The following is a 26,791-nucleotide window of genomic DNA, read 5'->3' on the forward strand; positions in this document are numbered from 1 at the left end:
GAACTCATCCCACAGTTGATCTAGTTCTTCATAAAAGCTGTCTTTAACAACCTCTTCAGTGTCCTCCGTTGGTGCGTGTACATTAATTACTACTAGTCTATTCCACCTGCCGGACAACACTATAACTGATAGTTGGTCACTAATGAACCTTATATCTCTGATTGCGTGAAGCACTTTTCCCTGTATTGCGAAACCTGTTCCAAAACTGTAAGCTTCCGCACCTCTATAGAAAAATGTATAGTTACCCCTCTTTATGCTACCCGCCCCCTGCCACCGAGTTTCTTGAATAGCTGTAATGTCTACATCATATCTATCTAATTTGTCTAATAATGTCTGGAATCTTCCTGGCCTGTTCAAACTTTTAACGTTCCATGTTCCCAATCTGAAAGTTCATTTCGGCCTGAATCTCTTCGAAGTAGGTTCCGTCCGGAGATCCGAATGGGAACCTAGTTTACCTCCGGAATATTTTACTTCAAAGGGACCCATGGCCATTAATGTTGCTGATTCTTGATGAATAGATTTGCTAGGAAGAGAAGAAGAAACAGGGATGGTTCATCACGCCATCGCCTGCATGAACACAAGAACTAAACACAAAAAAACAAATAGCAGTAGAAAATGATTACACTACCCATATGGTAGGCAAGTTAAACCAAAAACATGCAAACAGTACAAAAATGAACCCACCACACACACACACACACACAAATCCTTACCCAGCACAGAACAACAAAAAACACAAACAATGACCACACACAAGCCACAAAAGAGCAACAACACACACACAAAACAAAATGGCACATACTCACCTACAATAACAAGATTGTTCACAGAATAGGCAACATATTAAAGAAACAGGGACTCCAAATAGGATACAGGATGGAGAACACAAGACAGAAAAAGACCAGAACACAAGAAACACCCCTGGATAAATTTAACAGGTCAGGAATATATGAACTCAAATGCAACACTTGCCAGTCAGTATACATAGGACAAACATGCAGATACTTCAAAACAAGATATTCAGAACATCTCAGAGCTTTAAAAAGCAACAGCTCCCATAGCACATTTGCTGACCACCTTATAGCCAACAACCACCACCCAACCACAATAGAAACAGACTTAGAATGCTAAAACCCAGCCACAGCCTATACAGCAAACTGACCATTGAGGAAAACTTCCATATAAAGAAGGCAATAGTGGAAGGAAAACAGGTCTTAAACGAATACACTACACTCTGCAAGGGCACACTATTTAACACATTAAAAGGAACTTTACAAATGAAAACAGCACAAACAGATAAAGCCTACACACACACACACACACACACACACACACACACACACACACACGTACGAAAAATAAATACACTAAAATCTGCAAAGACGCACCATTTGCACACAAATAGGAATACCATATAAAAGACAACAAGCACAGCTAAGAAACACACACAAAGATAAAATGCAAATAAAATTCAAATTTGGCGCCAAACTCTCTGGTAAACAAATGAACACTGACTGGGCTGGGACACACAACAAATCACAATCACACTGTGTTCTGGTGTAGTGAAAAGCGTTTTACTACGCAATTTGTGAAAAATACTTGCTATAGTTACGTATGCATCACAACATCTCAGCATGATGCGGAGAATGGAAGTGCTTGTCACACGAAAACGTAAGTAAATACGAAAATAGGCGCGAAAAACTAAATTACACTCTAGAATATAGGTTAACTCTCAGCAAAAAACTTTCTCATCAACATGGTTTGGTTGCAGATGACAAGCTACCTGTAATAATTAACGCAAGAGTGGTCCAGTAAATTCATGCTCACCAAATGTAAAGGTATTTACAAAAAGAAACGATCTGTTGTTTGAACTAAAAATGCACTTAATTTTATAATCATGTAACAAAAATGTTCACATTGCAGAATAAATAAAAACGAAAACCCACAGATGATGGCACAGTGGTGCCGAAACATGTTTGGGTACTGAGAAAAACTGTGTTTTGCGTAACAGGCGGACCTGAAATCCCAAAAATGTTAACTGCAAACACGGCCAACACAAGGAGCAGCAAACCAAAGATGGATATGACTTTTTCATTCTACTTTCAATCAATTGGGACTTTTTAAAAGAGCTTAGTAATTGGTACTACATTATAAATCTATGTTTAAATAAATTAACAATTACTTTTCTGTTTAAATTTATTGAAGCTCTTCTCCTTTTCCTGTTGGTTTACACCCACCACCGATAATTCTATTTTGGTAATGCTGAGGTGACATGAGGACAAATCATATAAGATACATTTTTTAATTGTTTAGTGATTTACTCACTTGCTTTTAAACCATATACTGTAACTTATTGGAAGTATTTTCTTAACAAGAAAAATGTGTCATCATTAATTAATTTTCTTTGAATTTTTTTAGTTAATATAGTTTCATAATATGAATCATCCTTGCAAATACTGTATGTCACACTTTGGAACACTCCACTTGTCACCCAGTATTATCCTGGTCTTGAATGTATCAATCAGCTTCTTCGCCAAGGCCATGACTTCCTAAAATCATGGACTGAAGTGTGATCCATTCTGTGTGAGACTTTGCCAGCCACACCTAGAATAGCTTTTCATCACCTGGTCTGTGGCTCCTACTCCTGTGACTGTCCCCGCTGCACGATTTGCCCTATGCACCCTCCTACCACCACCTATTCCCACCATGTAACTGACAAAAATATACTATCACAGGGCGAGCCACCTGTGAAACAACACATGTCATATACCAGATGTTGTTTAAACACTCTTCAGCCTTATACAGTGGCATGACTACTACCCAGTTATCAGTCAGGATGAATAGACACAGGCAGAGGGTGTATACAGGCAACAAACAATATCCTGTTGCAGAGTGTGCTGTACAACATGACAGTCGTGATCTCTGCGCCTGTTGCACCACACAGGTACCAGTTTCTCTGAACTCCACAGGTGGGAACTAGCAGTACATGTCCTTGGTTGTCGCAACCCACCTGGCCTTAATTTACATTAATTCCTTCCATCTCAGCATTTCTTTCCTGTAACTTGTCCTTTCTTCACTCCATTTTAGTTTTCTACATCTTCGATTTTCTGGCTTGTTTATTTTTTGCTGTCCTGCCTGCCACCTCTGTTACATACAATGCACTTAGCTTTTCACTTTTGTTAAGGCATGCATGATGTTTTCGTAGTAACCTCTGTCTTGTGTATTACCCTGTCTTCCATCTTTAAGCTCCCAGATTTTCAAATCTTGCCCGTTACAGTCCCCAACAATCAGTCTTTCTTTCTCATCACGTCCTGTAAGTCTACCCTGACCCGAGGTTCTGGGTGACTTTTCTGAACTATACCCGTTTCCCTACATCTCTGCAGTCCTTTCCCTTCACCCCTCTTCCTTCCTCTTCAACTTTTCTGCCAGAAAATGGAGCCACTGGCCCCGAAAGCTAGTAAAAGTTAAATCCTGTGTGTGTGTGTGTGAGGCAATAACAGAGTTCAGTCAACTAATAACCGACTCATAGAGGGATGATCAACAAAAATATAATAAGTTGTCTGGGTAAGAATTTTAACAAGGAAAGCCTGGAAACCTAGATGGAGATGTATCGGGCTTAATGCTTTCATCAGACAAATATGAGGTCACAAGCATTAAGAAATGAGTAATGACTAAATCATGAAAGGATTGCCAGCAAAAAAGTCATCTTGGTAACAATTTTAACAATTACAGTCTGGAAACCTAGGCAGAGATGTACAGTGCTTGAAACTTTAGCGATATCAGTATGAGGTGACGAGCATTAAGAAACCAATAATTTCAAGCTGGCTGGTTGCAAATTGTGGGTAAAAATGTGACATGATCACGTACCATCTATAAGCAAACAACCACAACACAGTATAAAGATGCCACCAGTTGACGAGCAGGACGGAGTTGATTCAAGAGTTCCTGACAGCAGATGAGTCTTGGGTGACCATCAACTGACAGCAGAGAATTATGCAAGGGAAATACATGTATTCAATTAAGCTTGTCCCCTAAGAAAGACTTGCATTCTTGCCTGTACGTATCTGTGGGTAGTTTGTCTATCATGGCTTACTTGTAGCTATGACTATTGTCATTTACAGTGTGATGTATACAGGACCTGAGGGTTCAATTTGAGCAATAAGAAACTGGCTCCCTTTCATGATTCTAGTCTAAGTGATAGGGCAGGCAGGCTATTTGTTCTGGTAATTTGAGTGTCTAGTAAGCCTCATCTATGTTATCCACTCATTAAAATTGTGACCCAGTGACTGTGCTCTTCAGCATGTTCACGTAAGCTCAGGAAGAAGCAATAAAATCAGACCAAGGTACCAAACCAGAAGCTCATTTCTTCATTTGTACCTCCCTAGCCTTATACCCGAGTTTGTATGCTGTCTCCAACCATAGAGACCTGATAAACCTCAGCTAAACCCTGAACCCTGTTGTCAACTTATTCCTTTGCATGAAGCCTGTAGTGAGCCAAAGCATTGGTGGATCTGAAAAATACCACACCACTTGCTGTCTAACTGAGGGATTCATGTATGTATGTTGCAACCTCCATCAGGGTGCAACACAACAATAATGCTTTAACAATGGCAAATTGATTGAATGTGTCTGCTCAGAACTGAATATGCTGGTCTGCATTGACGGTTTTCATTTGGTTGCTCCCACATACTGGTTTCACTCAAAAGACTGAATGTTTAGTCCAATCAATTCGTAAAGCTACAACCGACTGATTAAATTGTTTTCATTTGTTTGCTCACATAGAGTAGTTTTGCTCAAATTAATGAATGAATAATTCTGCTGACACGTGAAACTACAACCAAATTAGATGACTGTTTTCCAGTAACCAACTGAATCAATTGTTTTTTCATTTGGTTGTTCCTGTCACTAGGTCTTCCAATGCTGCAGTAGTCCAATGTGGTCTGACTACACAAATAAATAAAGTTTATAAAATTTCACTTTTGTTTATAAACTACTCTTTATAGCACAGTCACACCAGTATGTAGTCACACATACTACAAGCATTACTCTGAGACAGCAAGAGTCTCAATTAGTTTTTTGACATTTAGCTGGATGGAATGGTTTGTCCTCTTCTATCTTGTCAGCAAGTGATGCATTCTTACTAATGTGACATGCTGTCTCATACAATCGGTGCTTTAATTACTATCAAGAAATTTGTAACTCCATGAATCATGATTTACCAGTCTGCGCGAGTCGACCGAAGCGTCCAATCCCACCCGTCGGCTTTGACCTGTGACATAAGGCTGTTGTTGTGTATGACGTCACGATGGCGCAGAATTTAGTTAGTGAGAGTGGCGTGTTTGTAGGTGTCGTTTTGATGCGATCGGTGGTGCTCTCTGGTGGTGTGTTAGGTGATGTTTTTGGTTTAGTTTGCGAGTGTGGCGTCGTGTGAATTTTGGTAAATTGCTTTTTTATGTCTTTGGTAGGTATGGATATGACTGACAGGGTCAACAGTTTTTGGTTGTCAGCTACGATGGGGGACAGTGCGTTGTCTCTAATAAAATTTCTTCAACTATTCGGATTTTTGGATGAAGTCGTGAAGTGTTCGGTATGCTGTGAAGAAATGAGGCTTACTTAAAGTTCCGGCGTCTCGGACTAGGAACGGCTGTATGTGGAGATGTTGTAAGGATAACAGGTCAAGGGAAGTGTTCGATCCCAATGTGTGGCTGGGAATGTTGGTTTTGGTATCGGGAGATGTTTTTGAGCTAGATAGGTCAAGGGAACTGTTAGGTCCTAATTTATGAGATCGGGACCTGCTGTTGAGCTATATAGGTCAAGGGAAGTGTCCGATTCCAGATAATATTGTGTTTAGTGGTATTTGGGGAGTTTTGTGATGTTGGTTTTTTTCCTCGTTTTGCGTGGTTTTGTATGGGGGTGGGTGTCTAAATTTGTTTATATTTAGTTTGTCCCCACCCAGAAACCCCCTATTTCCCGCGCCTGTCCCGTTAGTGTCAGACTTTTTGTGGAATGTGTGTATGTTTGCTTTTCGATGTATTTTCGTCCTCATAATGTGTACGTAACTACTTTATATACGCCATATTGGAATCGTGGTTTATGGTCGTTTCCGCCATATTTGTGACGTCATGGGTCAAAGCAGATGGGCAGGATCAGATGCTTCCATATTTCCGTCTGCGCTTCTTCCTTCAGACCTCCTCTCATGTCTACTGAATTGCTTACTTTCTGTTGAACATCCCAGCTGCGTACTTGAGGTTTCCTACATTTTTAAAATGTTTAGCAGATGCATACTGTGTTTTAGACTCTTTGTTGATGTGATTACTGCCATCTGAATTTTTACAGAATTCTTTCTTATATTTTCGTCTTCATACTTTGTTTCTTCCCCAGACATTATCCTTCTTTATGGTCATCAATGGGATGTTAAAACCTAATCTTCACTTCTTTTTTCTTATTTATATCATCTCCTTGTTTGCGTTAGCCTTCCTTCTCCTTGAGTGACAGGGAACAATTACTACTATTTCGATCTCCCATTCATTCTTTTGCATTTTATTCTATTCTGCCTGTAAGCAACCAGTCTTAGTACTTGCACTTTTTCCCTTCATATTAATTTCGTGTGTCATCTGTTTGTGCCTGTTTCTTCTGTGCTTGTATTACGACAAACTGTTCTAGCTCAGTGACCATATTGTCTTGACATGCAGCGTCAAGTAAATACAGTATATTCCTACATAAATATAGAAGAGAACGTAGCTTACTTGTTTTAACTGTCCAAGTAATTAACAGTGTAAAGTAGAGATAGTGGTTTTAATTGGATAGTTGTTTTATATTGTAAGGCAGAAGATAAAAGAGGTAAAACTTACCCATCAAAGTGCACATGAAAGGAATTATAAGGTATAGTCTTCCACATTGAATTCAACAATACAGAGTATTCTGGATTGAGTAGTAAAATATGTACATATACTAACAAAATATGTATCCATTGAAAGAACTCTATCTTCTCCAATAAAATGTTGAGCAAAGTAAAACTGTGCAAATTCCTCCACTATCACATGAATGATATAAAACAGTGTGTTCCCATCTAGAAATAAACAGTCAACTATGAAAGAGCTTAAAATTGTAGAAAGGTACTTCAAAGAGACCAGGGCATAAATTGTGCAATTGCAGAATTGAGGTTTTACCATATGCTGAACACAGTTATATAAATACAAGTTGAATGGCTTTAGAGGTTTCCCAGAAATCTCTTAAGAGTTCTGCAAATTCCTCCCCCAACTGCAACAGGTTCCTAAGCACAAAGTAAAGGGGAGAATGATACCTAGACTACATTAATAAGATTGTTCCAGTGTTACCGTTGAACACGAACAGGATCGAGATCCATATGGAAGGAGCGAGGATACAAATGCAGGTAAAATCTCCTTGCATTTGTCTCAAAGAGATGTATTGCAACACTCCTGTGGAGAGTGTTTACACCATCCACAAAAAAGGATTAACTTACTTACAAGAGAGCTGTTAAAGGGTTAATAGCTTTACTTTCTTGTTCTTCTTCTTTTCCCTTTTCCATTTCTTCTACAGGGTCAGTATTTATAAGTGTTTGAGCAATGTTAGTGGTAAGTGTTGGCCAGATGCCCTTCCAAATGCCCCCCCCCCCCCCCAACCAAGATAGAATTGGTGTACCCCACCTACCACCTGCATCTAGATTTATGTTCAAGTGTAAGAAAGTTTGCATAGCATGTAGCTGAGGCAGAATGTGCATACCAGACCAGCATTTACCTCGTTGGATGTGGGAAACAGTCTAAAAACCACATCCTGTCTGGCCTACTCAGCAGCCCTCATCATTAATCCACAAGTCAGATTAAATCTGGATCAAGCTCACCACCTCACATCCCAGAAGGGCTGCTTTAATATGCTCAGCTACCTGGTTAGGTAATACCTTTATTAATAAAGTGATGAACATCATGTCTTACTTGTTCTCCTCATCACAGATTTGCAAACAATTTCACTCATTATACATGTTTATGAGAAGGTAACAGTATGCTCACTGTAGCTTCCTATAAGTTGTTCTGTGGATTGGCCCTATGAAAGTATATGTCCTCTTCCCTTTTTGTCATCAGCAGGTCATATCAGACTTGTGTTTATTTTCATACAACAGGGTGATTATAATTAAAGTTCCAGGTTCAAAATGCCATAAAAAAAGAATAGCTACTCAGAACGATGTCAAATTTGAATGGAATATTATCAAAGAAATGGGAAATTGTTGTGACTCACTGATCTTTCAAAGTGCCACCGCGCAGTTACGCGCGTCCTCTACATGTGGTGCTGTCTGCCAACCATGCAGCAGCAGCGCCACCCAAGCGGCCAACCAGCCAGCGACCGCTAGATTTGGACTCAGTTATGATTTGACTGTTAAAATTTACACACGTCTTACTCTGTTTACTTGATCTGTGACTTTCATGTATTGCGTCTTCCTTGAAATATATTTGTTCAACTTGAAGTTATTACAATTGGTGATGAGGTAGTGATTTTTCTTTTCCATCGTTGATCCACATGTTTCCATGGCTACTTTAGAGCAACTATTGCTAGGTCTTACAGAACAGCAAACGCTTCTCACAAATGCGATTCGTGATTTCGTCGCAGCATCAAATGCGGTGCGTCTCTCGCCGTTTTCTCTACCTACTTTTCCTCCTTACATCGAGACGGCGGCAGACTGGTCTGATTACGAAAAACGTCTTTGACAGCACTTCTTGGCATTTCATGTCACGGACAAACAAACTTGTAAGTATCTGTTCGTTTAATGGATTTCACTTAAAATGTATCGGTTGTTGTCGCAATCGGCTCCTTTGAAAGATCCTGCGTCTTTGTCCTTTGCTGAAATGTGCTCACTTCTGTCCGCCTATTTTCAAAAGCATATGCATGTGGTAGCCTCTCGTGTTGCCTTTTATCGTTGTCAAAAACTACCAAATCAATCCTATCGCACTTGGGTTGCTGAACTTCATGGCCTCAGTAGAAAGTGTCAATTTGTTACTGAATTTCACAAAGAGTCCTACGCCAATTCCATGGCACGGGATGCTATTATCCGATCGGCGCCCGACATAGAAGTTTGGCAACGTGCCTTCAGTTGGCAAATCCGACTCTAGATGAAGTCCTATCCATCGCTCAGTCTTTTGAAATTCCTCGCATTGCTGGAGCGCAAATAGAGGCCTGGGGTGACGTCGGGGGAATACAACCTCTGTGCACTGTTGACGAAGCGTGTGGCGTGTCCCCGCCGGCCGGCGTGGCCGCAGTACGCTCCCAAGCACAGCCTCGGCCTAACCGTAAACAAACCTCTAAGAAACTACAGCAAAACCCACAGCAACTTCCTTCATGTCCGTGGTGTTTTACGAAACATTCACGAGAAGATTGTCCACAATGTTGGGCCGTGTGTCACAAATGCAAAAAAAAGGGGTCATGTGACATCCGTTTGCAAATACGACCGCATATATGATGTTCATGAACATGACACTGATTCTGATTCTGTGTTGTCTGTCAATTGTACTTCTTCCCTTTCAGGGAAGTTATTCCTCACTGTCCAAATACTTGGTCAAGATGTTCGCATGCAGGTGGATACTGGTTCTGCTGCCACTATCATCAATTCTCAGACGTATCTTCAGTTGGGTTCTCCAATCCTGTCACCTGTCACTAGGCAATTACGGACTTACAATAAACAGAAGATTTCTCTTGGGACAATTTGATGCTGAGGTATCTTACAAATCTGTCGTTCGCACTGTTCCCATATTTGTGGTCGACCATAGTAACGCGGAGAATCTTTTTGGTTTCGATGCCTTTCGTGTTTTTGGGTTCTCCATAGATGACTCTGTCAATATCGTCTCTGATGCTATTCCTTATTCTCAACTGGATTCCTTGTTGACGACATTGTCGTCCCTTTTTTGTCCTGGGTTAGGCCATGCAAACGACTTTGAAGCTCATATCACGCTCAAACCCACTGCTCGGCCTAAGTTTTTTTGGGCTTGACCCATTCCTGTGGCCCTTCGTGATCAGGTCAAACGGGAGCTGGATTGTCTCACTGCTTCAGGGGTCTTGCTTCCTGTCACTTCCAGTGAGTGGTCCTCTCCTGTCATTTTCGTTGCTAAGCCAAATGGTGATATTCGTCTCTGTGGCGATTTCAAAGCCACTGTAAATGCTCAATGCCTTATCGACACTTACCCTATGCCTCGACCTGAAGAATTGTTCACTAAACTTGCTGGAGGCCAGTATTTTTCTAAACTTGACCTGTCAGAAGCTTATCATCAACTTCCTCTTGACGCTGCTTCCCGGCAGTTTCTGGTCCTTAACACGCCTTTCAGCCTCTATCAATACCAACGATTGCCATTCGGGGTTGCCAGCACCCCTGCTTTCTTTCAGCGATTCTTGGAACAATTATTGCTCACTGTCCCTGGGTGTATAAATTACCAGGACGACATTGTTGTCACTGGCTCCACCACTGACGAACATCTTCAAAATCTCCGCACACTTTTTCATGTCTTAGAGACAGCCGGTCTTAAGTGTAATCTTCAGAAATCAAAATTTTTTCAGGCATCTATCACGTACTTGGGGTTTCAACTCTCTCGGGATGGTATTCATCCGCTTCAGCAAACTGTCAATGCGATCAATGCTCTTCCTTGCCCTACATCTGTTAAGGAACTGCAGGCCTTCTTGGGGAAAATAGCATACTATCACAGGTTTTCACCATCTGCTGCTTCGGTGGCTCAGCCGTTGCATCACCTGTTGCATCTTTCAAAGTGCTGCCACGCAGTTACGCACCTCCTCTACATGCGGCGCTGTCTGCCAGCCATGCAGCAGCAGCGCCACCTAAGCGGCCAACCAGCCAGCGACCGCTAGATTTGGACTCAGTTATGATTTGACTGTTAAAGTGTACACACGTCTTACTCTGTTTACTTGATCTGTGACTTTCATGTATTGCATCTTCCTTGAAATATATTTGTTCAACTTGAAGTTATTACAGAAATGTGATGGAAACAATAAAAATTTATGAAAATTTTCCCACTATATGGTGCTGAAAATGTCATAACGTAAATGGATTCAGCTACAAATTACAGAAGAATTATATGATAGCTATGGTGTGAGTTCCACATTAAACCAACTGTACTGTGCAGTGTGACATTTGACAGTAAAACAGTGGAAGTGGTCAAAAGACATCTGTCATATTTTTTCCTTCATTGTCGTATCTGATTTATTTACTTCATTAACAAAATCAAATGAATTTTCATAATTTTTTTCTCCTCTTTGCAGTCATGTATTAGGATTTGCAGAATACTTATATTTTTTCAACATTTCATTCAATATACCTAGAATGGCGGAAGGGGTCAATTCGAACCCACTGTAATTTCCTTTTTTAATGTATGTAGATCATCCAACAATGGAGTGGCAACAGTCAGCAGTCATGCAGCGCATTTGCTTCTCAGTGTTGCAATTTGGCACATGGAAATTCCAGTCAACCATAGTTTATATCTTTTTTGTCCACAAAGCACGTTTTCGAACATGTGTCATCAGCGTAGACTTTCTGATGAAAAAGTGTTACATCTCTTATTTATTTATTTCTTACTTCATTGATCCAACTGTGACAAACTCATGAGGGTATAGAGTGTGTCAGTAAACAATATGTACATAGGTAGTATTAAAGCAGTCAATCATACTAAAGTAATATTCCATGTTTGCATTACACATATGTGGTTAGAATGACAGATTACAGCAAACATTAGACACAGTAAGTGGAAAACAAAGAAAATTATGAAGTTGAATTGGAAATTGACTTCACTGACGAAGATGATAATTATGTACATGACACAAGTTTAGATGAAGACACTGTGAATAAGGAGTGATTAGCAGAAGAGGATTCATATGCTGATCTATGTCAATCATCACTTCTTTTATTACAGCAGGCACAGCTGTACATGTCTGCAAAGATAACTGCTAGCAATGGAACCATGTGAGGCATCGTGTTATAACTTCAAGTTGAACAAATATATTTCAAGGATGACGCAATACATGAAAGTCACAGATCAAGTAAACAGAGTAAGACGTGTGTCGCTTTAACAGTCAAATCATAAACTGAGTCCGAGTCTAGTGGCCGCTGGCTGGCTGGCCGCTTAGGTGGCACTGCTGCTACATGGCTGACAGACAGCACCGTGTGTAGAGGAGGTGCGTAACTGCACAGTGGCACTTTGAAAGATCGGCGAGTCACAACACTTTCCCCCCCTTTGAAGTTTTTGCACAGGTCTTGATGGAGGTGGCCCGTAGATTGCTAACGTACATAGGTGTTGTTTGACTGGCCGTAAATTCTTGAGGAGGAGGCTTCCCGTACGGACGGAAGTGTCCCCGATGATAACGGGTCGAGATGACAGGAGACGTGGGGGTCGAATCTGCTGGGGCCCCGTGCACCAATCTGCCCATTGCGGCAAGTCCGGTTGTTATAACAGGAGACATGGGTGATGTGTCCGCGTCCGTGGAAGAAGGAGGCGAGTAGCGTTGCTCTGACAGATGATGGTCATCTGGTTCCTGCATGGGCATGTCTCCTGTTGGCGTCAGTTCTTATGCTGGCACCGATATGATGGTGAGAGGACTGCGTTGTGAGCAATGAGAGATTCCAGGATCCCGAGCGTCAGGTAGAGCCAATGGTGGTGTAGTGGCATCCGGAACAGGCGTTGTCGGCACACGAGGCTGAAGCTGGTCCAAATGACGCACTGCAACACCCGTGTCCGTCTGGATTTCATACAGGCGTCGGCCACGATGTCGTAAGATGCGGCCAGGACTCCATTTTTGCCGCCTGCCATATCCCCATACCCATACAAGGTAGCTGGCGGTGAACCGGTCAAGCAAAGGCACCCGCAGACGTGAAGTGGAAGACCGCAGAATATGAAGTAGCGTGCAGGGCTGTCGGCTGCGTAAGAGCGCAGTCGGGCTGTGGTCGCCCATGGGGGTGAAACGGTAAGAAGCCAGAAATTGGAGAAGGGCATCATCAGCAGCAGAAGAAGTCAGGAGTTTCCTCATCTGTGCTTTAAATGTGCGAACAGTCATTCAGCCTCACTGTTTGACTGTGGATGGAACGGAGGGGCCGTGACATGCATGACGCCATGACGGGCACAAAAATCCGAAAAATCGGAAGAGGCAAATTGTGGACCATTATCAGTGACAAGAGTAGAGGGAAGGCCTTCCAAAGAGAAAATGCGAGCTAGGGCATTGGTGGTTGCTGCGGTGGTAGGCGACGTGCAACGGACAATGAAAGGAAAGTTAGAGTAGGTGTACCTAAAAAAGGTCCCGTGAAGTCAGCATGAATACGCTCCCGGGGCTTCTCAGGCGAAGGCCACAGTGACAAAGATGACTTCAGGGTGGCGGCCTGTGACTCACAAGGGCCGCAGGCAGCAACCATGTGTGCAATTTCAGAGTCGATGCTGGGCCAGTACACATGACGGCGCGCCAGAAATTTTCTGAGAGAGAGACCCCAGTGCCCTTGGTGAAGGAGGCGCAAGACCGAAGCACGCAAAGACGCAGGTACCACAACACACGGAGAAGCATTTTCGGTGGAAAGGAGGATAACACCATCCCTAGCCGTGAGGCGGTAACGCAAAGTGTAGTAGCTCCGCAAGATCAGAAGTCTTAGCGGATGGACGATCTGGCCAACACTTCTGAATACAGCGTAAAACCCGGGAGAGGGTAAGGTCAGAACCCGTAGCAGCCACCAGCTGGTCCCCAGTGATGGGGAATCCGTCCACAACCCGCTGCTTGGCAACATCCAGGTGGAAACACAAAAGTTCGTCCCTATCAAATGCCAGATCAGGACCCATGGGAAGGCGAAACAGTGAATCAGCATTCGCATGTTGAGCCGTCGACCGGAAATGAATCTCATAATTACAACGAGACAAGTAAAGAGCCTAACGCTGGAGGTGGTGTGCAGCCTTGTAGGAAGTGATGTTGATGGATGAAACAAGGAAACAAGTGGTTTGTGATCCGTAACAAGATGAAATTTGGATCCATAGAGAAAAACACCAAACTTATGAAGAACATAAATAATGGCCAAAGCTTCTTTTTCAGTTTGAGAATACTTTTGTTGGGCATCCGTGAGCATTTTGGAGGCATAAGCAATGGGTTGTTCAGAACCGTCAGAAAAACAGTGCGCAAGGACTGCACCAACCCCGTATTGAGAGGCATCCGTGGCAAGAACAAGACGTTGGCCAGGTTGATAAGCAGCCAGGCACGAGGCCTGTTTCAGCATAGTCTTCAATTTCTGGAAAGCCACATCGCATGGCGAGGACCCGTGAAAAGGCATGTTTTTATGCAACAGGCAATGCAACGGCTGAGCCACCGAAGCAGCAGACGGTGAAAACCTGTGATAGTATGCTGTTTTCCCTAAGAAGGCCTGCAGTTCCTTAACAGATGTAGGGCGAGGAAGGGCATCGATCGCAGCGACAGTTTGCTGAAGCGGATGAATACCATCCCGAGAGAGTTGAAACCCCAAGTACGTGATAGATACCTGAAAAAATTTTGATTTCTGAAGATTACACTTAAGACCGGCTGTCTCTAAGACATGAAAAAGTGTGCGGAGATTTTGAAGATGTTCGTCAGTGGTGGAGCCAGTGACAACAATGTCGTCCTGGTAATTTATACACCCAAGGACAGTGAACAATAATTGTTCCAAGAATCGCTGAAAGAAAGCAGGGGCGCTGGCAACCCCGAATGGCAATCGTTGGTATTGATAGAGGCTGAAAGGCGTGTTAAGGACCAGAAACTGCCGGGAAGCAGCGTCGAGAGGAAGTTGATGATAAGCTTCTGACAGGTCAAGTTTAGAAAAATACTGGCCTCCAGCAAGTTTAGTGAACAATTCTTCAGGTCGAGGCATAGGGTAAGTGTCGATAAGGCATTGAGCATTTACAGTGGCTTTGAAATTGCCACAGAGACGAAAGTACCAGTTACTGTGAAACTACATTACTTTTTACCAACAGTAGGAAGCGCAGTTTTTTGCTTCATTCAGAAATTGTTCCCTAAGGCCACTCTGAGTAAACTTTCCTATGATCAAGTTGTAGATTCTCTAAGTATTATGACCAACAAGTGAATGTAGTGGCAGCTAGGTACCATTCTTTCATTACAAGAAAAGGTCAGAAAAAACTTATCGTCAGTGTGTAACAGATTTGATGGGTATGACAAAGAAATGCAAATTCAAATGTGCTTGTGGTGCTTTATATTCTGATGTTATGTTATGTGATGCGATCGTGTACAATGTAACTGATGTCAGACTTAGAGAACAGATTTTGAAACACTCATATCCATCATTTCAACACATGCAAATACAAGATGAGTATGATTCAGGTACCGTGTTCGCCGATAAATTTGAGCAGCCAGGTTGAGTCGTCCCTTGCTCGTGACTGGCTCTTTAGGCAGAAACAGTTCATGTGCACCATGCCATGTAAACAGCTCTCTAAACAGGTTAATACGAGGGCAGTTCAATAAGTAATGCAACACATTTTCTTTCTCGGCCAATTTTGGTTGAAAAAACCGGAAATTTCTTGTGGAATATTTTCAAACATTCCCGCTTCGTCTCGTTTAGTTTCATTGACTTCCGACAGGTGGCAGCGCTGTACGGAGCTGTTAAAATGGCGTCTGTAACGGATGTGCGTTGCAAACAACGGGCAGTGATCGAGTTTCTTTTGGCGGAAAACCAGGGCATCTCAGATATTCATAGGCACTTGCAGAATGTCTACGGTGATCTGGCAGTGGACAAAAGCAAGGTGAGTCGTTGGGCAAAGCGTGTGTCATCATCGCCGCAAGGTCAAGCAAGACTGCCTGATCTCCCGCGTGCGGGCCGGCCGTGCACAGCTGTGACTCCTGCAATGGCGGAGCGTGCGAACACACTCGTTCGAGATGATCGACGGATCACCATCAAACAACTCAGTGCTCAACTTGACATCTCTGTTGGTAGTGCTGTCACAATTGTTCACCAGTTGGGATATTCACAGGTTTGTTCCCGCTGGGTCCCTCGTTGTCTAACCGAACACCATAAAGAGCAAAGGAGAACCATCTGTGCGGAATTGCTCGCTCGTCATGTGGCTGAGGATGACAATTTCTTGCCAAAGATTGTTACAGGCGATGAAACATGGGTTCATCACTTCGAACCTGAAACAAAACGGCAATAAATGGAGTGGCGCCACACCCACTCCCCTACCAAGAAAAAGTTTAAAGCCATACCCTCAGCCGGTAAAGTCATGGTTACAGTCTTCTGGGACGCTGAAGGGGTTATTCTGTTCGATGTCCTTCCCCATAGTCAAACCGTCGGATTTCCATATGTTTGGCCCAATGAAGGGCGCAATCCGTGGGACGCACTACGCGGATGATGAAGAAGTTATTGATGCAGTACAACGTTGGCTCCGACATCGACCAGTGGAATGGTACCGTGCAGGCATACAGGCCCTCATTTCAAGGTGGCGTAAGGCCGTAGCATTGAATGGAGATTACGTTGAAAAATAGTGTTGTGTAGCTAAATGATTGGGGAATAACCTGGTGTATTTCAATGCTGAATAGAACAACCCCTGTTTCAGAAAAAAAATGTGTGGCATTACTTATTGAACTGCCCTCGTAGATCCCCTGTGGGTCTGGGGGTGAGAATAGGCCCGAGGTATTTCTACCTGTCGTAAGATGTGACTAAAAGGAGTCTCTCACTTTTCGGCCCTATGAGTTGAGGTCCCTTTCTATAGTTTGACCAGCCACTTTCAAAATTCTACAAAGTGCAGGCCATATGGGGAATGATGCCTTATGTGGTGCATGAGTTATCCATAGTGCCCTTAGATTCGATCTCCTGAATCTCTTGTCATGGCTTTGCATCTCCACCAGCGATTCAACTATTTGGGTGTGGACACTTTCCGGAGTATGTCATCTTCTTCCATTGTCTCCTGTCCTCTTTCACCCTGTAACAATATTGGATTTCTCTGCACCCAATATCCAGCATGGTAGCCAGTCCATTGTGGTGGGGCTGTCATTTACCCATTTGGTGGTAGCCTTCTGACAACAGAGGGATCACACTGCTGATGCCTGAGCTGTAAACTCCCTATGTATGCTGAGGAGTAGATGCCTGCCTTCCTGGGGCATCAGGACTCCCGGCAATGGCCATCATGCCAGTTGGCCTTTGCTGTGGCTGGGTGGTGCCTGTGGGGAGAGCCCCTGATCAGAGTGGGTGGCATCAGGGTGGATGACCCCCAGTGAAGTGGACTAAGTCATTTCTTGCTGGTGACCGTATGGCCCCAGCAGTCTCTGAGAAGGGCAGGATCGAGTACAGTGCCAACAGGTATCACCCTAAATCGTTTCCCTTCCTCACTATATCATGGGAAGAACGTAGGGCTACAGAACGGACAGAGCCATATTCGCCTCGGTTTTTAGTCTGGAGCAGAACTGATGGGGTCTCCTTTCTACCTATGAAGCCTCAATTTTTCATTGAACACCTTGAGGATAAGTTTTGAGAAGTGATTGAACTGTCCAAGGTTCAAAACAGTGCAGTTGTGAATCAGACAGCATCCCCACCCCAATCCCGAGTATTACTCGCCTGTGACATGCTGGGTGATATTCCTGTTTCCATCACTTCCCATAAAAGCATCAACATGGTCCACGGGATCATTTTCCATTGCGATCTCCTCTTGCAGTCTGACAATGAGTCCACATCAATTTAGAGTGGTGGGGTGTTCATTTCACCTGGCGCATTTACAGGGGATCCAAAGACAACAGGGTTGCTACCGGTGCCTTCATCTTGGACTTTGAGGGTGATTCATTGCATGAAAAGGTCAAGTTGATGGTTTACTGCTGTGATGTTAAGCCATATGCCCCTCCCCCTGTGCAGTGCTTTAAGTGCTGGAAGTTCAGGCACATGTCTTCCCACTGCACTTCCAGTGCCACATGTCGAGACTGCGGATGTCCACTGCACCCACGTACTCCATGTGCGCCTCCTCCCACTTTCATCAACTGTGGAGAGCACCACTCTCCCTGCTCACCAGACTGACCAGTACTCCAAAAGGACTGGAAAATTATGGAGTACAAGACCCTGGACCGGTTGACTTACACAGAGGCTTAACGTAAATTTGAAAGATTACACCCCATTCAGCTGATGTCAACATATGCTGCAGCTACATCACCATTGCTATCCCAAGTGCCAGTGGTTCCTCACTCTGTGCCACGAACAGTGGGCCCTCTAAGCCACCAGAATACATCTACCCCCTTTGTGGTAGGAGGCAAATCTTCCTCCATTGCTCCCAAAGCACCTACTTAGGGATCAAGGCCCCCCTGAACGCAGGGGATATCGGTCTCTTCCCCCCTGCCAGAGAAGCAACAGCCTCCTTCGGCTCCTCTTGTGTTGTGCAGAAGGGGTCCCTTGGGGCCCTCTCTCCCAAGGTCTCCAATTGTGCCACGACGGACACTCGCCAGTGGCTCAAGGAGCCAAAAGCTGCTGAATGAAGAGCTTCATGGTCTTCCTCCGTGCCTAAAGCTGCTTTGGAGACAGCTTTCCAGCAAACTCCTAAAGGGAAGTGAGACAGCAAGCAAACTAAGAAGAAGTTTGCTAAGAAACAGGACTCTCTGGTGGCCGCAGCACCACCACTCCCTACCAATTCTGCATCTGAGGATGCAGTGGAGATCTTAGCATCCCCTGTGGACCTGGATCTCACTGACACCTCATCCACCATCACTATGGCTACAAATACACAATTGGTGGCAGTAGGTGACCCTGAGACATAACCTGCCTCCTTGCGCTCTTCATGCCTTCCCAGCCTGACTATAAAATCATCTTTCATTGGAATTGCAGCGGTTTCTTCCACCACCTGGCTGAGCTACAGCAACTCTTAAGCTTTACATCTGCTTTCTGCAATGCCCCCCAGGAAATCTGGTCCCCAGCATTACAAGAACCATAGCGACTATAACAGAGTGTCAGGTGGAGTTCGTGTCTATGTCCTGAACTCAATATGCAGTGAACCTGTGCCACTTCAAATCCTTCCTGAAGCTGTGGCTGCCAGGATAAGGATGACACAGGAAATGACTGTCTGAGACGTATACCTTCCTCCATATGGTGCAGTACCCCTGAATGCATTGGCTGCACTGATTCATCAAGTCCCTAAGCCTTTCCTACTTTTGGGAGATTTTAACGCTCATAACCCCTTGTGGGGTGGCACCGTGCTTGCTGGTCAAGGCAGAGATGTCGAAAATTTACTGTCACAACTCGACCTCTGCCTTTTAAATACAGGTGCCCCCACACATTTCAGTGTGGCACATGGCACATATTCGGCCATTGATCTCTCGGTTTGCAGTCCTGGCCTTCTCCCATCTATCCACTGGAGAGCACATGACGAGCTGTGTTGTAGTGACCACTTCCCCATCTTCCTGTCACTGCTCCAGCGTCAGGCCCACAGGTGACTGCACAGATGGCCTTTAAACAAGGCAGACTGGGATGCTTTCACCTGTGCTGTCACCGCTGAATCTCCCCCACATGGTAACATCAATGTGGTGGTTGAGCAGGTAACTACAATGATCATTTCTGCGGCGGAAAACATGATCCCTCATTCTTCAGGGTGCCCCCGGCAAAAGACAGTCCATTGGTGGTCACCGGAAGTCGCTGAGGCAATTAAGGAGCATCAGAGAGCTCTACAGAGGCATAAGCGACACCATTCCCTGGAGCACATCATAGACTTTAAACAGCTTCGGTCCCACATTTGCCAGCTTATCAAAAGACAGAAACAGGAGTGTCACCTTCCCAAGTCTGGGAAAAGATCAAACGAGTTTTTGGGTACCAGACCCAAACAGGTGTTCCCAGTGTCAATATAAATGGCGTGTTATCTACCAACATAAACGCGATTGCTGAGCACTTTGCTGAGCGCTGTCCTCGTGCCTCTGCATTGGAGAATTACAACCTCCCCCCTCCCCAGCCTTTTGCACTCTCAAACTATGGATGGAAGGGAAAGTCCTCTTGTTCACTACACGCCACAGTGAACCCAATAATGCCCCATTTACAGAGTGGGAGCTCCTCAGTGCCCTTGCACATTCCCCTGACACAGTTCCTGGGCCAGATCAGATCCACAGTCAGATGATTAAACATCTCTCATCTGACTACAAGCGACATCTTGTGATCTTCAACTGGATCTGGTGCGATGGCATCTTTCCCTTGCACTGACGGGAGAGCACCATAATACCAGTCCCCGAACCCGGCCAAAACCTGCTTGATTTGGACTGCTATCAGCCCATCAGCCTCACCAATGTTCTTTGTAAGCTGTTGGAATGTATGGTGTCTCGATGGTTGGTTTGGGTCCTGGAGTCACGTGGCCTACTGGCTTCATGCCAGGGCTGTTTCCGCCTGGGTCGCTGTACCACTGATAATCTTGTGTCCCTCGAGTCTGCCATCCGAACGCCAGTACCTTGTTACCGTCATTTTTGATTTACGAAAAGCATATGACACCACCTGGCGACATCATATCCTTACCACATTACGCGAGTGGTGTCTCCAGTGCCCGCTTCCGTTTTTTATCCAGAATTTCCTGTCGCTTCGTACTTTCCATGTCCAAGTTGGCGCCTCCCATAGTCCCCCCCCCCCCCCCATATCCTGGAGAATGGGGTCCTGCAGGTCTCTGTATTGAGTATATCTCTATTTTTAGTGGCCATTAACAGTCTAGCAGCAGCTGTAGGGCCATCCGTCTCACCCTCTCTGTATGCAGACAACTTGTGCATTTCGTACTGCTCCATCCGGTACTGGTGTTGCTGAGAGGTGCCTACAGGGACCCATCTACAAGGCACAGTCATGGACTCTAGCCCATGGCTTCCAGTTTTCAGCCACAAAGTCATGTTTTATGCACTTCTGTCGGCGTTGTACCTTTCATCCGGAACCAGAACTCTACCTTACTGATGATTCCCTCACTGTAGTGGAGACATATCAATTTTTAGGACTGGTTTTCGACGCCTAATTAACTTGGATTCCTCTCCTTCGCCAGCTTAAGCGGAAGTGCTGGCAGCACCTCCGCTGCCTGAGGAACACCAACTGAGGTGCAGACCACTGTATGCTGCTGCAGCTCTGAGAGCCCTTGTTCAATTCTGCCTTGACTATGGGAGTCTGGTTTATGATTTGGCGGCGCCCTCAGCATTGTGTATACTCGAGCCAGTGCACCACTGTGGCGTTCGACTAGTGGTGGGAGCTTTTAGGACGAGTCTGGTGACCAGCGTCCTGGCAGAGGCTGGTGTCCCTCTATTGCAGGTCAGGCATGCGCAACTGCTCGCCAGTTATGTTGCACACGTTTGTAGTTCTCCTGCTCAACCAAATTACCATCTCCTTTTCCCACAAATGGTAGTTCATCTCCCGCATCGGCAGCCCAGGTCAGGGCTTACAATTGCAGTTCGCGTCCAATCCCTTCTGTCTGAACTGGAGTCCTTGCCTTTACCACCTATACGCAAGGTCCATTCACATACATCTCCATGGTTTACACCCAGGCCGCAGCTTTGCCTGGACCTTTCGCACGGCCCATAGGACTCAGTTCACCCCGCAGATCTCCGCTGTCACTTCCTCTCGATTCTTGACATGTACCGAGGCAATGAAGGGGTTTACACCGATGGCTTGATGGCTGATGGTCACGTCGGCTTTGCATATGTCCATGGAGGACATATTCAACAGCATTCCTGCCCAATGGCTGCAGTGTTTTCACTACAGAGCTGATGGCTATATCTCGTGTTCCGGAGCACATCTGTTCAGGCCCTGGGGAGTCATTTCTTCTGTGTACTGACCCCTTGAGCAGCCTACAAGCTATCGACCAGTGCTAACCTCATCATCCTCTGGCAGCAACCATGCAGGAGTCCATCTATGCCCTGGAACAGTCCGGTCGTTCAGTGGTGTTTGTGTGGACCCCAGGACATGTCGGAATCGCAGGCAATGAACTTGCTGACAGGCTGACCAAACAGGCTACACGGAAACCACTTATGGAGATTGGCATTCCAATTACTGACCTGCATTTGTTTTTGTGCCACCAGGTTTTCCGGCTTTGGGAGATGGAATGGCATAGTCTTAGTAACCACATCAAACTGTGTGTCATTAAGGAGACTACGAATGTGTGGCAGTCCTCCATGCGGGCCTATCACAGGGACTCTGTGGTTCTATGCTGGCTCCACATGGGCCATGCTTGGGCACAACTACCTCCTGCACCGTGAAGACCTGCCTCAGTGTCAGTGTGGCACCCGGTTGACAGTGGCCCATATTCTGGTGCACTGTTCCACTTTGACTGCCCTGTGACGAAATCTTCGGTTACCGGACTCGTTGCCACTTATTTTATCTGACAATGCCTTATCGGGTGATTTAATTATACTTTTTATACCTGAGGGTGGGTTTTATCATTTGATCTAAGTTTTAGCGCATGTCCTTTGTCCCTCTGTGTCCTCCACCCTAGTGCTCTTAGGGTGGAGGTTTTAATGTGCTGCAGAGTGGCTGGCATCTCGTAATCTGCTTTGTCGTTTTAATATCTTCTACCTATTTATTGTGTTTCTGTGGTTTTCTTGTCCCCGTTTGTCCATTTAAGTGTTTGTCGCCCTTTGTTCATCCTTGTGGTTTTTCCTTTCTCTTCGTTTTGTGTTGTCAGTCTCGCTTGTTTTATTCTCATTCTTGTGGCATTGTTTTATTTGGAACAAGGGATCAATGACCTAGCAGTTTCGTCCTTCCCCTCTCTTTTAAACTAACCAACCAACCTGGCAAATAGAATTAAGTCATACCTTCGGTGCTATTCGTGGCACAAATGCCAAGACTGCCCACCCAGACAAGCACAGTGTTGCACTTGGAGCAAGAAAGGTCACGTACAATCCGTATGTTTGCAACGGAACAAACAAAAGAATTCTGCCCACTCACGTAATCAATGCAGTGTATTCAAAGCCTGCTGCAGTCATTAGCAAAACTAGCAAGCAAACACTTTCTTCAGTGCTATGCCAGTCCAACAAACTTTTTGTTCAATTGCATATAAGTGGGAAGCATGTGAAATTTCAGTTGGACATGAGTGCCTCTGTTACATTGCTGAATCGTGACACATATGAACTGTTAGGCTCCCCACACCTTTCTAAAAGTAGCACACACCTCACAGCTTATAATAGACAAGTCATCCCTGTTCTCAGAAAATGTACTTTGCCTGCCATGTATCACTTGTGTACGCAAACTATGACTTTCATGTGCTACAATCATGTGATTGTGAGAACATATTTGGCCTTGATTTATTTTATTTTTTTGGTGTTAACATTCAGGAAACACTGTTGTCAATGACTGCATTCAGTGCCAAAGACAGTGTAGGTAGCTTGCTGAAAAAAATTCCCTGAACTTTTTCTGAAGCTTTATTCAAGGCTAACAATTTTGTTATTTTATTGCACATATTACTATGAAAGACAATGCTCAGCCGAAATTTTGCTGGGCAGAACTGTTCCCATTGCATTATGGGACAAAGTGTCCACTGAACTTAAAGAATTGCAAGATAGTGGAGCTATTGCGCCCATACAAGCTAGTCAATGGGCAAGTCCACTGGTTTTGCTCCCCAATCCTTCAGCTCACATTCGCCTCTGTGTTGACTTTAAATCTACAGTCATCCTACAAACCGTGATTGATAATTATCCATTGCCACCCCAGAGGATCTCACGAATGGATTAGGCACTGGTCATTACTTTTCAAAAATTGATTTGTGCGATGCCTATCTTCAAATACTAGTAGACGAAGCATCTCAAAACATGTGTCGTGAACATTCATTTGGGCTTGTTTAAATATTTGCATTTGCCTTTTGGCAGTGCTTCTGCACCCACCATTTTCCAACAGTATTTGGAACAGCTGACTGCTCAAGTACCAAACTGTTCAAACTATTTGGATGATACTGTTGTAGCAGGTCATACACCTGAAGAACACACTGAAAATTTGTGTAGTTTGTTTCGTGTGTTATCTGATGCAGGACTAGAGTGTACACTGGACAAGTGTGACAGTTTTAAACCTGAGTTGCAGTATATTGGTCATGTCATAAACAGTCAAGGTGTACATCCTCTTTAGTCGCATTTGTTAGCCATACAGGACCTGCCAGTTCCTCACAACGTCACAGAATTGCAGTCAGTCTTGGGGAAAATGAACTATTATGTTCAGTTCATATCAAATGCTACACAAATCGCAGCTCCATTGCATCAATTTCATCGTAAGAACATCTCCTTTGTTTGGATAGATGAGCGCCAAGAAACTTTTAAAAAATATAAAGATGTATTTCTCAGTGATCACTGCTTGGTACACTTTTATCTTGACCTACCTGTTGTGTTGCAAGTTGACGCTTCCGCTTATGGAAATGGTGCAGTGCTATGGAAATGGTGCAGTGCTTTTGCACAGATTTGGTGATAAAGACAGGCATATTGCTTTTGCATCAAAAGTGCTGTCCAGATCTCAGTGTCACTATTCACAAATAGAGAAAGATTGGCTATTGTGTATGGTGTCACCAAATTCCACCACTATTTGTATGGCAGAAAATTCTACTTAGTAAATGGATCACAAGCCACTGCAGTCCTCGTTTTATCCAATGAAGCTGGTTCCTGTACAAACTGTCCAAAAATTGTAAAGATGGCCTTTGTTGTTGTCTCAATAACAATATGAGAGAGTGTATCGTCCAACAGCTCGACATGGTAATGCAAATGCACTTTCACATCTTCTGATTGACCCTGATACAGACTTTGATGCTTCTGCTGCATCTTGTTGTCACATCAATGCTCACAATTCTGAATTGCTTCAGTCATTTCCTCTGAATTATAGGAAAATTCCTCAGGCCATGGAAGCTCATTCAAATTTGAACATTTTGCTAAAATATATTCGCACATCTTGGCCTGACTCATTGCAGTAGCGCGCAGATACTTTGCATGTCGGCATAGCCTCGCTATACAGAAAGGAGTGATTCTTGTTCAAAATGACAGTGGATAGTCACATGTGCTGATCCCCAAAGCTTTGCAAAAAGAAGTATTGCAATTACTTCACCAAGGACACTGGGGGATTGTTTGTATGAAACAGTTAGTATGTCAACACTGCACTTGGCTGGGTATGGACACCCAAATAGAACAGATTATGTCACAGTGCCATGCATGTGTTGAAAATCATTTTGCTCAGCCACAAATGTTTTCTGCTTGGCCTAAGTCACAATCATCATGACAATGTGTGCACATAGACTTTGCGGGATCTTTTTGGAACACTCGTTGGTTGACTGGGTTGACTTTTATAGCAAGTTTCCTTTTGCTGTGCCAGTGAACTCAACGACGTCACATAGCACTTTTTAGGTGTTGTCCTCAATTGTTTCCTTTGAAGATTTGCCTAAACTCATAGTGTTGGACAATGGTTCTCAGTTCACATCAAATGAATTTGAATCATTCTGTGAATACAGAATGAATGGCATACAGCACCTAACTAGTGCACCATTCCATCCACAGTCGAACTGTGAAGTGGAACATTTTATCAGAATCAAAAGAAGGTTGGAAGTATCGCTTCGAACTGCATGATTTTGTGTTTTACGGGGTTTTTAGCAGCAGCAGATGGTGGGTGCAAGGCGAGATCCTTTGTCGAATTGGCCTATGCATGTATCTCATTTCAGGCCCAGACGGATTGCAGCACCGACATCACAATAAAATTCGCCACTGCCATGTGCATAGTTATCCTTCTGTATCTCTTCCCCCAGATTCACAGATCCCGAGGACAGTGTGGCCACAGCAGTTGCCAGAAGGTGTCATCACAACACCACAGGACAACCTCATCCAGATGGAGCCTTTGCCGCCTCTGCCAGCTCTCGTTCTACCAATGGAGCTGGACCCACAAATGCCGCAGTAGCCAACGCCTTCTACATTGTGGTATGGGCCTCAGGAGGTGGACATGTACCCTTCTGGATGTCTTCCGGGGGACATTTCCACCAGTGCACAGGCCAGATAGTGGGGTATGACTGGAAGTCTCACGTCCCCTGCAGCCACAGCTTCCAGTCCATTAGTGTGTCCACTCTGCTGCCTCCCCCACTGTTTTCGTGCTCCATATACAATGACAGTCCATCACCTTGGTGGGGAGCAATGTAACAGCATAAAGTCAAGCACCAGCATGCTATTTGGGAATGATAGAAAAGAGGTGGCTGTGAGAAGACGTCAGCCAGTCGCACGCTGATTGACCCCTCTCCAGGATGACTACAAGACAACAGCAGCCCCTATGTGAAGAGGACATAAGTGCCGTGACTGACTGGTGGTGCTCCAGTTGAATAGCCACTTCACGACCAGCGGCTGGATAGAAGCGGCAGTGCTCATTACTTTGCTTGTACACTCTATGTAACACAGACATGGGAACTGTTATACTGAAGAAATTGCTTATTTTGTATGTCACTCTTTGCTTGTGACACATCTGTGTAATTGTCAGATTTAAGTATTGTCTTTTAATTTTTTGTAATAAAACTCATTAATATGATTTGTTTGAATTGTTTTTCTAGTGAACTGAGTAGGATTCCTGGACTTCACATATTTGATGACAAACTTAGAGACATAATGAAATTTGCCAGTGATGGTACAGGTAACAGGACCTCCACAACCCATCTCCTCAGAAAAATACAGTCCTATGTAAACAATGCTGTCAACCTGCACCATACTGTTCACTTTGCAGAATAAAGAGATACCAGCTGATGTGGGAGCAGATTTTCCACTGACCATTTTCTGCAGTTCTGTGTACTGACACGTCCTTAGAAGCGGAAATGGGCTTCATCTGTCCACAGAATGTTCCATAGTCATTCATTGTCCA

At 44.3% G+C, this 26,791-nt stretch overlaps 1 long non-coding RNA gene across 1 annotated transcript; it reads left to right on the forward strand.

Annotated features, from left to right (window-relative positions):
- Nucleotides 1–1,777: 1,777 nt before the first annotated feature.
- LOC124721609 lies at nucleotides 1,778–26,464 on the forward strand. The gene is made up of 3 exons (XR_007006356.1): nucleotides 1,778–1,838; nucleotides 1,924–2,140; nucleotides 25,701–26,464. It is a non-coding gene; the product is annotated as an uncharacterized LOC124721609 (long non-coding RNA).
- The last annotated feature ends 327 nt before the right edge of the window (nucleotides 26,465–26,791 follow it).

This window comes from Schistocerca piceifrons, chromosome X, assembly GCF_021461385.2.
Source record: "Schistocerca piceifrons isolate TAMUIC-IGC-003096 chromosome X, iqSchPice1.1, whole genome shotgun sequence".
Lineage (NCBI taxonomy): Eukaryota > Metazoa > Arthropoda > Insecta > Orthoptera > Acrididae > Schistocerca > Schistocerca piceifrons.